Here is a 14,896-nt window from a genome sequence, read left to right as displayed (position 1 = left end):
AGAATCTAAGTTTCAACACAAGAAGCCTAATAACTTAAACAGTAATGAACAATATAAATCAATGAATCTCTCAAACTTAACTAATCAAAACAGAGGATTGGAGGGAAGATATGAGACTTAGGTTAGAGGAACATGCCTAGGACATATCTAAAAAGGATATGTCTTAAACAGAATGGATTCTTGATTCTTCTTATCGATAATCATTGTGGTACCGTAATTACTGGTGAAAAAGAGCTTTGTTGTTGGTCTCTTTTATCAATGAATGGCCGGAGAGCAAGGAGAGGGAGGCAGAGGAGATTAGAAGGGGAGAGAGGCAAGATAAAGGGGTGAATAGTGGTCTTTGTTAGAGATGGGGGGGGGGGGGGGGGGAGAAGTGGAGGGGATGGAGAAGGTGAAGCGACACTTGTTTCTCGCCAGAAATGGCACCTCACGGGGGGTTCCGCTTGTGGAGCTTTGTCAGAGCCAGTGAAAGCGGAGCAATGACGTAAGAGAGGAAGCGACAAGGAGAAAAAGTGGCGGTTTTCTTTTGGGAAGAAGGATTGTGTATTGAATTGAGGGCTTAGTTAGTAGACAAGATCAATGGAAAAGTCTCAAATAAGTCTCCTTTTTGTTTTTTTGTTTTTGACAGATTGACCAAGAGTTAATCAAATTTTTTAAAAATGTAATTAAGTAATTATGGTACCAAATTAATATTTTTAAAATTTTTTAATTTTTTATAAAATATAAAAAAGCATATTTTTATAATTCAAATCAAATCATCTAAAAAGAAAAATCTTTTCATTTTCCTTTCTCTCTTCTCTCTCTTTTTTTCTTCCTCTCTTGGGGGATTATTCTTCTTCTACCTTAGAAATTCGAAAATCTATTGGTACTGTTCCTCTGCAGTTGCTACTCTTTCTCTCCGCTCATCCATTACTCTATCATCTTTCTGAACTGTAATCGTATTCGACTAGACTAGAAATGGATAAGTTATTTTTTTGAAATATTTTACAATTTTTGAAGTTTTTTTCTTGGATTAATAAACAATAAAACATTTTGTAGATGTAAAAATTGAATAATAGACTTAATAGTGTGTATTATTTAATATTTTTGAAAGAAAATCAGTCAACTCAACAAATCATTATTTTGAGGAAATGTATATGTATTGTTATCATTCAGTGAAAAGTCATTTTTTGTTGTTGTTCTTTTGTGGCCATTTTGTTGATATCATTTTAGAAATATAGTGTTAATCAGGCGTCCAAAATATATTTCATTTGTTGAAATATTTAGCTTATGTTGTAACGTTTTAGTGATATGTTGGTGCATATTCAAACAATTTCCTTATGTCGTAACATCTCACTTTATGTCAAAAAAAACGGTCATCTGATGCCACATAAGATCCAAATGTTGCAATAATCGATACATTTGTGTCAGCATATGATTCATCTGTTGCAACATAAGATCTATATATTGCGACAAAAATTTTATGTTTTGCAACAGGCAACAGCAGGTACATATGTGGCAACATAATGTTAATTTATGAAAACTGACTATCCATCTGTTGCAACAAATTGCTATTACATTTTATAATGAATTGTAAAATCTCAATATTTGTTTATTTACCTTGTAGATGAAATGATACAAGAAGCTTCATCCATGAAAACAACTCAATCTTCTAACATGAAATGCTCTTTTTGTCTATGCAAAGAATGTGAGCAGCAACATGATTATTTTATTAGTCGTGTTAAAAAAGTCCCTATTATTTTTAAGAAAATGTCTCATGATATTGATGTGCGAAGATTCAAGAAGACTTCACAGCTTTTGAAGTGTAGGAGGTTGAAAAAATCTATTTCTCAAAAACTTTCTATAATTATTGAGAAGAAAGAAAAGGAAAAGAGGCAAAGAAGGAGAAGGAGAAGGACGAGGAGGAGAATAAGAAGAATGCAAAGGAGGAGAAGGAGAGGGATAAGAAGGCAAATGAGGAGAAGGAGAAGAAGACTAAACAGGAGAAGGAGAAGGAGAAGAAGAAGAAGGCAAAGGAGGTGGAGAATCAGAAGGAGAAGGTGAAGCAGAAAAAAAAGTAAAAGCGAAAAAGATTGGGAAGAAAGTCAAAGTTGTCAGTTCTGATGTTAAGCACAATATCCATTTGAAGGTTTTAACATTGACGGCGAGGGTCCAACTGAACTAATGTCATCCTTCTCACAATGGATGAACGAGGGTCTTTACAAGCATCATGCCAAAAAGTAAGTAAAGTAAGGTCGTTCATCTATTATCAGAATTTCTTCTTGTTGTCCAATAAATAATGATTACACAATTGCAGAGGAAACAAGGAGGATAAATACTTAGCCAAACACTCAAAACTTGAATTTGACCAACTTGATTTAGTAGTTGCATTTCCAAGGAATAAGGATTGGTTCTACGTAATGTCTCAACCCAATAAGTGCTGGAATGATGAGGTAAATTCATGTCACTTTTATATGTATTGTTTAGTACATGAATATATACAATTAAATTGATACACTTATTTGATGCATGTGTGCAGCATGTGAATGTTATATTTTACTATTTGCATAAGAAGTCGAAGCAAAAGATTCAGTCTAAATATCAATATACCATCACTAGTTATTTTTTCAAAACATACATTGACAATGCTAGTGAATATGAGGATAAAATCGTTGGCATAACGAAAGGGTTTGGTATACTTTATGGATTGCCTTGGCACTTGGCAGATGATGTTTATGTCCCTGTAAATAGTAATGGGGAATTCCATTGGATCTTGACAGTCGTTGCATTGAAGGAACAGTGCATAAAGGTATATGATTCCATGTCCTCAAATAGGTCTAATAGAAAATTATCCTCCGAGATTCAAAAGATGGCTACAATGTTGCCAAAGTACCGTGAATTGAGTGGATTTTTTGAGCAAAATGAGCAAACCAACTGGTCAGTTCTTAAATGTTACCAAGGAAAGAACAAATCTCACCCATTCGAAGTTAATCATGTTACTATTACTGCCCAACAAAAAATCAGTAGTTTGTAAGTATCACAATATTATTTTATCTTACGACTATCGAAATGTGATGTTATTATATTTTCTGATTGATGATATATCATGCAGAGATTGTGAAATTTTTGTTGCTGCATACGTTGAGTTTTTGAGTGATGGAATAGAAGTACCATCATGTGGAATTAGTGTTGACACCCTTCGCTTGAGATATGCTTCACTCCTATGGAATTATGGGATTGTAAAGGCTCGAAATGGTTATGTTAGTAACAATGAAGACCCAGAGATGCGTAGAACTAAAAAAAAAGCTATGATCGATGAAAATGTTGAGTTTACAATCATCGATTAGATAGGTGGTTATGTATAACATATCATTGTGAATTACCTTTTTGTTGATAAATTGTATAAAATAATTGGTGAAGTGTTAATTAAAATGCTTTTTATGATTATTTTGATTTTGTTTAAACACATGTCAATTATGACATAAAGGATCAAATGTGTTGTTGTGACAACATATGTAATTTCTATTATAACAAACACGACAAGATTATATGTCGCAAAAGATCGTTTATATGTAGCAACCAATAGTATATATATAGCAACATATGTCACAGTTTGAATTGTCATAATTAAAAAAATAAATAAACGACTTTAATTTTCATTTTCCGTCTCTCCCTACTCTCTCATCTATAAATGTCGTTTCGTATTCCAAGATTTATTTATTTATACTAATTAATTTAAGTTTTCTTCTCTACTTTGCCAGTATTCTTCTCTTTCTCTCTTCTCATCTTCTCTTAGTCCTTCCTTCATAGATCATCTTCTACAGCAAAGCGGTGTTGTCCTCGTAAATTTTACTTTATCGTTGCTATATATCTTCTCAGATAACATTTAATTAGGATTTGAAATGCATGTGCTTATATGCATATTGCCCTGTTTTGACTTATGGTTGTAGTTCATGTGTGTGTAGCTTTTAAATATTTTATTTTTGTGGTTGCAGATACAAATATAATGGCTCCTGTCAAAATAAAATTTGATATTGATACATCTGACCAAACAAAGATCCAGAAGAAGGCTAGGTCTAAAATTTCTAGGAAGGGAAACGAAAATACTACACTATTAAAATATCTTTCAACTGAAGCAGTTTCTTCTTCTCTAGTAGAAGTAGAATTTTGTCAAAAAGAATATGAAAAAAGACAAGTGGTGGAGAAAGAAGATGAAAAACAAGAAGAAGTTGAGGAACAAGGGAAAATAAATGAAGTTCAGCAAGAAAAAGGGAAAAATATAGAAGTAGTAGTTGTGGAACAAGAAGAAAATATTTCTTATGTTCATGAAGAAGAACAAGAACTTCATGAAGAGTTCAATGCTAAAGGTGATGATGAGATTAAAATCATCAATGTAGACACTTTTCCTGTGCATCTGCAGCCTGATGCTAATGGTGACATCATTATTAAGTTAGTCCTGGGAAGACCTTTTGTCAAATTTAAAGATATCCTCAAGAGAAATCAATTGAAATATTTTTTCAAAAATAATTGTGTTGGTCATTTTCTTGATTTACCCATTGATCCACTTCCACGTTTTGAAAACCCTATTCTTGAAATGAAAATGAAAACATATTCTAGAATGATTTGGGCCTATTTTACTTTTTAAACAAAATGGGTTTTGCCTGCCATTGGCCCACTTTCCCAAAAGATCAATTTGTTATAACTATATATTGACATAGTTACCGTATATGTTGCAATTTCAACAACAAGAACTGCATATGTTGACACATATTAAAATGATGGAGGCACCAATAGACGATTTGATCAATTTAGGAATGAAAAATTAAAATTTGAACCATATTTTAGTGATTTAAAACATAAATAATCAATAATAATAAGGTATAACAGGAACTGTATATGTTATATCATAATTCGAAAATAAGTACAAAACAAGTGAAAACAACATTTTCGCCATATGTAATATAATATGTTGCCACATATATGATTTCAAAATAAATACAAAAAACATGAATATCAACATCGTCTTCATCACAGATTAAATTATTCCCACAGAGTCATTTGCGGAAGAAATTTAACTAGATAATCTAGTTCTAAATCACAAATACACAATTCGCAGCTAATATCTTCTTCATCGTCACTTCCTCTGGCCCAACCAATCTTGCGGACATTTTGTTGGGGTTGATGTACGATGCAATAAATGGGTCTTTCACCCAAAATATTAGGTATTTGCACCCACATTCGATTTAAAATGCACCACAAATGGTGTCGACATTTCTCACTATTACTGCATGTTTTTTTTTCATGTAAGCAATGTACATCAAGCCTTCTCTCATAGAGATACTACCTTTAAAGATTGAAGTAACGACAAGCACATACTCTGCACCACGGTGGCCACTTTCTACTGCTTTTTTTAACTATTCTTAGTGCAGTTGGATCATTACGATTGAAAAAATCAAACTATAAAAGAAACAACACATTAAGATTACAAAATAAATTGATAAAAAGGTGGGAAAAAATAAAAAATATCACGTCTTTTCTGTATAAGGCTTCTAAGTTCTCCGATGCTATGCAACTTTTCATGAAAGACATGGCATGTTGATTCACCGTCCATGAAAGTTCAGTGGGAAAGTTGGTCAATGTAACCTTTTGATATACAGACTGTTCATACCAACTTCATAGTGGAACCTAGAACATAATTTAACACTAACTAAATCTTCTAGAGAGTACGAAGCAACCCTATCAACGGTAAGAATTACTAGTTCAGTCGGGAGGGATTCCAAGAAGTTTTTCCTAGTTGAAACCATTTTTTAGAATGAAGAAGAAAAGATGAGACGACAACTTTTGGCTTATCTCTCCCTACCAACAATTTTGTTGAAAGACATGACGTTTCAACAGAGTGAACTGAAGAGTCGTAATTACTAAACCAAAGGAGGTATTATCTAAAAGCACACTCCCACGTAATCATTACTTAAAAGTATATTGAAATCAGATTCGTAATTAGTTTTATATGTGTAATTGATAAATATTACCCCCATCTAAAATATTATGTTGCTACAGACGAATCATCTGTAGCAACATGTGGCAAATGTTGCTGCAGATGATTGTCTGCAGCAACATAAGGCATATGTTGCTACATCTGATGCGTATATCCCAACATTCATCTGTAATGACATGTGGCATATGTTGCTACAGATGATTCGTCTGTAGTGACATTTGTGGCATATATTGCCTCATCTTATATATTTTGTTGTAAAATATAAAACATATTTGACATGTGTTGACACAGATACAATGAAGAGCAACAATTCACGCATTGGGGCATTTCTAAAAAAGATTCTATAATATGGATCATCCTCAAATAAGAAAGAACATTCATTAAAATTCAGAAACACAACGCTTAACACTTCTTATGGGGCATTTCGATTTGGGCATGTAGTTTTTTGTGGTCAAAGTCCCTACATATTGAATTTTTTTTTCTTGTTGGAAATGATTCACCAACTCCACGCTGTCACTTATATGTCATTCTTCCGGGGTTACTTGGATCAACATATGGAGGAGGTATTTCTCTCTGTAAGATATCTAAAGGGACAATCCAAGAATCTTCAGTTGGCACCGGGTGAATTTCCTGAAAATATACCATTATGTATTTTTCCACTAAATAATATGGAGAGGACTACAGGTAAATCTGATTTTCAAAATCAGCACCATTTTGGGATCGAACCGCTGCCATTGCATGTGGACAAGGTATTTTGTCCAAATCAAAAATTCTACAAGTACAACTTCTTCTTTGTAGATCCACAGTAGCAACATCTCCATGACCAATGACACTGAACTTGTAGTTAGCAATTTGATGGGCCAACAAATTGTTGCCCGCGTTGACATACTCTGATATGTCTTTTTCAATTAAAGCAACAAATCTACTTGCGGAGTGCACCAGTTCCATACGCCTCTGGTGAAATAACAATGCAAATCTCCTGTTTATTTCATCAAATAGAGCGACAATGAAAAATTCTCTTTCAACATCAAACATAGCATTCACCGATTTCGTGATGTTTGAGTCATAATGTTATATCTACACAACAACAGATAAAAAATCAAACAAAACACATAAAGTAAAAATAAATTCAATTGAGATGGTAAAATGCGCTACTCCATATGTGAAATCCAATACGTTCAAGAGCTTCAGCAACCCTTGGTACCAAATCTTTTATTTGATTAAAATGGTCATTGAACTCACATATAGTACGCCTTTGCTGCTTTATAAAATGGGACACTACCTTTGAATTGCTAAAGTTATTTCGAATATTTTCCCCAAGGTGTCTCATGCAACAACTATAATGAGATGCAAGGTAGATTCTCAAAACCATCTTTCAAATACTTGGATGCCTTAATTGACATATCATCAGTATCATCTACAAAGCTTCTTATATTTTGAGAAAAATATCATATGAGGCATCACATTCCTTGTCCACGACACAGAAAGCCACTGGAAATATATGATTCTTGGCATCTTGTGCCATCGCCGATAGCAGAAATCCTCCATACGTGCTCCTTAGACATGAGCCATCAAAGGCTATTACTTTTCTCATTTCTTGAAAACCAATTATCCAAGCAGCATATGATACAAAGAAGTACTGGAACCTCCCATTTTCATCGAGTTACAATGTTATCTTGCTTCCTGGATTCGCAACTCCAAGCATATATCGATACTCATTAAGCATTGCGTACCTGTGCTCATGTATTCCCCTAATATTAGCCTTAACATGCTCCATGCCCTTATAAATCTTCCAATAGCTTACCTTACAACCCAATTCTGTGCGAAGTTGATTTGACATGTCTCTTGTGGATAGGCCTTTACCATTGAGAAACCTATTTTCAAAGTACTTACCTATGACTTTTGTCGTGGCGTGGGGATTATGGCTTGTAAGATGCTTTTAACCACATATATGGTACTTTTCATAGATTCTAATTGCAAACATGTCACTACTTGTAAATTTTACAGCCCTCAGCCACCAATTGCAATTCGGATATGAACATTTAAAGGAAAACACATTACGAGAATTGATCACCTTTTTCAATCTAATTTTTTTTTTCAAACAAGCAATTTTCAACATATTTGCCAGTTTTTGCTTGTTCTTGAATTGTCATTCCCTTATAAAATCCTGTTTCTTCATCTCTAACATTATTCACACGTGAAGATTGAGTAAAACATTGATTGTTGTTGTCAACTACAGGTGTGGGAGGAAACTTGCAATCTGCCCCTTCACCTTCACCTTCACGTTCACCTATTCCAATTTCATCATTAGGATTATTCTTGTCCGCATGATGAAATTCATCATTAAATATATCTTGTTGGCATTCCTCTACATTATTATGATCCTCCTCGATAGGATTTTCTTCCACGTATACTTTTAACATGGGTGGTTTCTCTGCTCCTCCCAAATAAACAAGCAAACTAGATTGATTAGTTATTCTAAAAGGTAAAACCTTCTTATTATGAAAAAAAATGTGAAATGTAACTCATAACAAGATCTTGCGGTTTACAATTGTATCCACAATTTTGTACGACTAAATTGAAGAAATTATCATACAAAATGTTTCTTTCGACATACATCCCTACTGAACCAACTCCTCGTTTTTTACTATCCTCCCAACGCCATATGAATCAATTTTTCTTCCCGGACCATTCACCACGACAATCAATCCCTACAAATAATGACATTGTACCTGCATAAATTAATTAAAAACACAATTAGTAATTATTCATAATAATTATATGTTGCAACATATGGTTTTTCTGTTGCGAAATGTAACACATATGTTGCTACATATGATTGTTCTGTTGTTACAAACAAATTACATGTGGCAACTTTTTTATGTTATATCTAATGTTGCATCTTGTGGATTTTCTGTTGCGAAATATAACTCATATGTTACCACATATGATTTTTTTGTTGTGAAATGTAACACATATGTTGTTATATTATGATTGAATAGTTGTTACAGACAAATCACATGTAGCAACATTTTTATGTTATATCATATGTTGCCACATATGGCTTTTCAGTTGCAAAATGTTTATAAGTCATATGTTGCTACATATTATTGTTATGTTGAGATTGGAATAACATTTATGTTGCTACATATGACTTTAATATGTTATAATAGTCTACTGTTGCAACATATATAACAAAATGTTTGAAACGCGAATGCAAATTATTCAAAAAAATTGCAGGCACCCAGATCAGATGATAATGAATTGATTTCAAATAACTATTTAATTTTACATACCAGAAATAATGGTGTGTCTCCCAATCGCTTATGAAGTAATTCCAATTGAAACAAAATGAAATTTGATCCACAGATTACAGATTATGTAATATGATTCAATCACTAGCACCCAAGACACACAATGTGCGAAAAGAAGAACAAGAATAAGAAGATGAAGAGAGCGGGAACAAAGACAAGGAATTGAACAAGCAAAGACGAGAGCAGAATAACAATAAGACAAAGAAGAAGAAGAAAAAGAAAGAATACGGCTGCTGGAGACGGGGGGAAAATCTTTCATTTCCCCTGACTCGATATTTCCCACCACAATTGGTTAAATTAGGTTTGGTTTATTCAATTTACCCTTTTACCCCTAATTTAATTCCCACAAAAGTTGGTTAAATTAGTTATTGTGAAATTACCATCTTACCCTTCATTTAATTCAGTGGACCAAAATGTCAACTTATAAACTTGAGGGAAACTAGACAATCCTTAATCATTAATCACATAATTGTCACCTACACCCAATACTTAAGACTTATGTCACCACCCATTTATTTTGAAACCTTAATTTTACCTTTTTTAAAAAAAAATCCCTAGTTATTAGGGTAATAGAAAAAAAAAGTAGAATTTAATCATCCGTTGGATTAAAAAGGTTGTGATTAATTTGGAATTAAAATTGAAACAAAATAAATTAAAATTGACAAATTCTTGTATAGGATTTGGCTAAAAATTAAAATTAAATAAAGAACCTAGAATTGAAATAAATTAGATAGTATAGGTCATGATTTAAATAATTTGAAGGAAGATTAATAGATGGTTATTTAATTAATAAAGTATCTAATACACATATTTAAATAAATGAATAATGGTAAATTCTTACATAAATAAATATACTTGATATATTATCCACCTGAAAAAGATAATAAAGCTTTGAAAACAAAAATATTTCAAATTTAGCAATTGATAAATATAATAATAATAATAATAATTATTGTTATTATTATTATTATTATTATGTAAAATATGAATACTAAAGTATATATAAAGTTTAAATGTAATTTCGAGCATGTTACTGGAAAAAGTAGGTTTTGAAATATATTTGTCGAATATCAATCTAGAAATTGATTATATGTCGGTAAAAATGGGTGTCAATATGAAGTCTAGACAAAACAGATGGAAAATAGTACTCTGTGTCCACTTTTATTTATCACTTTACGCTTTTCGAAAGTTAACTTGACTTAAAATTAAAGTTAAATTAGATTATATTAATTTTTAAATAAAGAATTTAGATATTCAAAAATTACATGAAAAAGTACTATAAATTATAATTTTTTGCATATCAATATGATGAAAAAATACTATCTTAAAATATCAGTCAAAGTTTTTATAGTTTGACTCTAAATATAGAAATCATGACAAATAATAGTGGACGGAGGAAGTAACTCCAAACACCAAGATCTCATCCTAGTATCCGAACTCCAAGCTACTCCGCACGACTCCAAATTAAGTGTGCAAATTCAAACTTCCTTTTTAAGATTTAGCAAATTTCATTGCTTCTAACCAACTATTTCTATGGAGAATTCAAACATGTATTCTTTCTTATAATTAAAATCCCTTTATGACTCATAATTTTTGTATAACAAAATTAAAAATAAAATATATATAGCAGTTTAAAATTTTAGAGAAACATATACAAGCTTAATAAAATAGGAATATGTTAAGAGAGTAGATTTGAATAGGAAAAATTACATAAACAAAGACCTTTTATTTTATAGGGATAATGCTCAAGTACCCCCTCAACCTATGCCCGAAATTTCAGAGACACACTTATACTATACTAAGGTCCTATTACCCCCCTGAACTTATTTTATTAATAATTTTTTACCCCTTTCTAGCCTACGTGGCACTATCTTGTGGCCCCAATGATGATTGACTTTTTTTTCAAACTAGTGTCACGTAGGCTAAAAAGGGATAGAAAATTACTTATAAAATAAGTCTAGGGGGTAATAGGACCTTAGTATAGTATAAGTGTGTCTCTGGGATTTCGGGCATAGGTTGAGGGGGAACTTGTGCATTTTTCCTATTTTATAATTACCAATTTTAAGTATACTTTTTATTTATTACCATTTTTGTCAACTTTTAGCTATATTAACTTAAAACAATTTTAGAACCCATTTATTCCTTTTTAATACAATTTTTAAACAAAGTAAAATGTATTCGCTCAAGTCATATCCTCTCTCGCTCTTTTCTTTTTCTTTCTCCTTCTCCTCGTCTGTTCAAAAAATTAAGATTTTTATTTTTTTTCTTCATTTTTCTGCACGAATTTTAATGGAAGAAGGTCTTAGAAGAAGTCCGCGTCTAGTGAGGGATATTGATACTTCGAATCCAAAAGTTTATCGAAGAAGCCGAAAGAAGCTTCAAGTTTCGTCTTCTACTTCTATGGATGAAGTTCCAAGTTTTAGTTTGGAAATCTCACAAATATCGGGGGAGAAGAACAATGAGGAGAAGAACAATGGTAATTGTTTCAGGATTTTCAAGTGAACAGAGCATACTCAACACTAATCTTAAAATTTCCACAAGTGAATTAAACCTGAATTAAACTTGAATTAACTCTATATTGCATAACTGGTAAATGTTAACAAGTGAATTAAACCTGAATTAAAGTTGTATTTACACAAATGCTAACAAGGGAATAAAACCTAAGCTAAAGTTATATTACACAAATACTAACAAGTGAATTAAACTTTGAATTAAAGCTATATTACACAAATACTAACAAACCAAAAACATACCAAGCATCACCCGAATTCCCCAACCTGACAAATATACTCAGCAAGACATTTCCAAGCCTCAAACTCAACTGGGTTATTCCAGTAAACTATATCATTTCATTTATATATCATATAAAATGTAACTATACACATAGAAACATTCCAGTAAACTGAATAACATGAGATTGCACAACTAAGAAAGCATTCTATTAAACTGAATAACACGAGATTGCGGAACTAAAAATATAAACCATATGCTAACAAGTGAACTAGAACTGAATTGAAGTTGTATTACACAGATGCTAACAAGTGAATTTGTCACGACCCAAACCGGGTTGCGACTGGCACCCACACTTACCCTCCTATGTGAGCTAACCAACCAATCGAAACCTTAACATTTCAATATAATATAAACAGAAAGTAATGCGGAAGACTTAAACTCATTAATAAAATCAATAACTATTATTATTCAACATCTATTATTCCCAAAACCTGGAAGTCATCATCACAAGAACATCTGCCTTTAAATTACTAAACTAAGAGTATCTAAAAGCTAAAAATACATAAGAAGCTAGTCCATGCCGGAAGTTCAAGGCATCAAGACTTGAAGAAGAAGACCCAGTCCAAGCTAGAAGCATTAGCTCACCCTGAATATCCGATATGACGAAGACTGGCTAGAATCACTGCTGAGTTGAAGATGACGGAACGTTTGCTGCACTCCACAAATAACAAGAAGAAAACATAAAAGTAGGGGGTCAGTACAAACCACGGGTACTGAGTAGATATCATCGGTCAACTCAAAATAGAGAACAGTATATATCAAGTAATATCATAAATCAACTATAAAACTCAACATGTAGCAACAACAAGTACTATAATCATCAGTAAGTACCATGAAGTTCATCCATGAGGGCTCAAGCCTCAATACCATACTCATTTGGGAATTAAGTATATTAAGTTGAGTATATTATCATCTTTCAAGATTCATTATCTTTCCTCCTCTTGTGTCGGTACGTGACACTCCGATCCCCTACTACTATGTGTCGGTACGTGACACTCCGATCCCCTAATTCTATGTGTCGGAACGTGACACTCCGATCCCCTACATGTGTCGGTACGTGACACTCCGATCCCCTACATGTGTCGGAACGTGACACTCCGATCCCCTACATGTGTCGGTACGTGACACTCCGATCCCCTAATTCTATGTGTCGGTACGTGACACTCCGATCCACTAATACTATGTGTCGGACGTGACACTCCGATCCACTAATACTATGTGTCGGAACGTGACACTCCGATCCACTAATATCATTCTGTAAATCATCAAGCCTTCTCTATACCAAGGCATCATCAATCCCATTACTTTAATTCATCAAGCCTTCTTCTATACCAAGGCATCGTCATTAATAATGTATATTAAAGTTTCTTTTCAAGATTTGGGATTCAATATTTTCATCATGCTTATCTTATCACAATCACATAATCATATTCATGCAAACATACCATTAAGCATATAGTAGGGTTTACAATACTACCAATACATATCATTCTATTAAGAGTTTACTTATGAAAGCATGAAAACCATAACCTACCTCCACCGAAGAATTGGAATCAACAAGCAATTTCCCAAGCTTTGATATTCCCTCTGCCTCTTGATCGATCAATTTCTCTCTCTCCTTGTTCTCTCTATTTTCTTTATTCAAACCCTCTTTCTTTTACCCTAGTTAACATATAATTAAGTGTAAAAGATGGCAATAATACCCCACTAATTAACTTAGGGTTACCTCTTTTAACCCCCAAGAATTTGAGTTATTAATATAAACCCACAAAATCTATAATTAAGGAAGGAGTAGTCCAAAAACGTCCCTTAAAACGTGTAAGGAAATCCGATTCTGCCTGGGATTTGCGCAACCTGTGACGGGCCGTCGTGCCTGCGACGGTCCGTCCTGCAGGTCGTCGCAAGAGTCAGAGAGTCAATTTCCACTGAACAATCTATGACGGTCCGTCACGCCTGTGACGGTCCGTCCTGCCATTCCGTCACGAAGTTTAGAGAGTCGATTTTCAGTACCCAATTTCAGATTTTCCAAGTGTTTTGAAACGAGACCCTGCGACGGTCCGTCGTGCCCATGACGGATCGTCGTTTGGTCCGTCGCCTCAGCCTGTTTTTCCAGAATTGAAGTTTGTTGCTCAAAACGACTAAACAGGTCGTTACAGAATTAAACCTGAATTAAATTGTATTACACTAACAAGTGAATTAAACCTGAATTAAAGCTGTATTACACGGATGCTAACAAGTGAACTAAAACTGAATTGAAGTTGTATTACACAAATGCTAACAAGTGAATTAAACCTGAATTGAAGTTGTATTACACAGATGCTAACAAGTGAATTAAAACTGAATTGAAGTTGTATTACACAGATGCTAACAAGTGAATTAAAACTGAATTGAAGTTGTATTACACAGATGCTAACAAGTGAATTAAAACTGAATTGAAGTTGTATTACACAAATGCTAACAAGTGAATTAAACTTGAATTAAAATTGTATTACACAAATGCTAACAAGTGAATTAAACTTGAATTAAAATTGTATTACACAAATGCTAACAAGTGAACTAAAATTGAATTGAAGTTGTATTACACAGATGCTAACAAGTGAATTAAACTTGAATTAAAGTTGTATTACACTAATGCTAACAAGTGAATTAAATCGGAATTAAAGTTGTATTACACGGATGCTAACAAGTGAACTAAAACTGAATTGAAGTTGTATTACACAAATGCTAACAAGTGAATTAAACATGAATTAAAGTTGTATTACAGAAATGCTAACAAGTGAATTAAACCTGAATTAAAGTTATATTACACAGATGC

This window comes from Solanum lycopersicum, chromosome 2 (genome assembly GCF_036512215.1).
Source record: "Solanum lycopersicum chromosome 2, SLM_r2.1".
NCBI lineage: Eukaryota > Viridiplantae > Streptophyta > Magnoliopsida > Solanales > Solanaceae > Solanum > Solanum lycopersicum.
Note: the sequence above shows the minus strand (reverse complement) of the source record.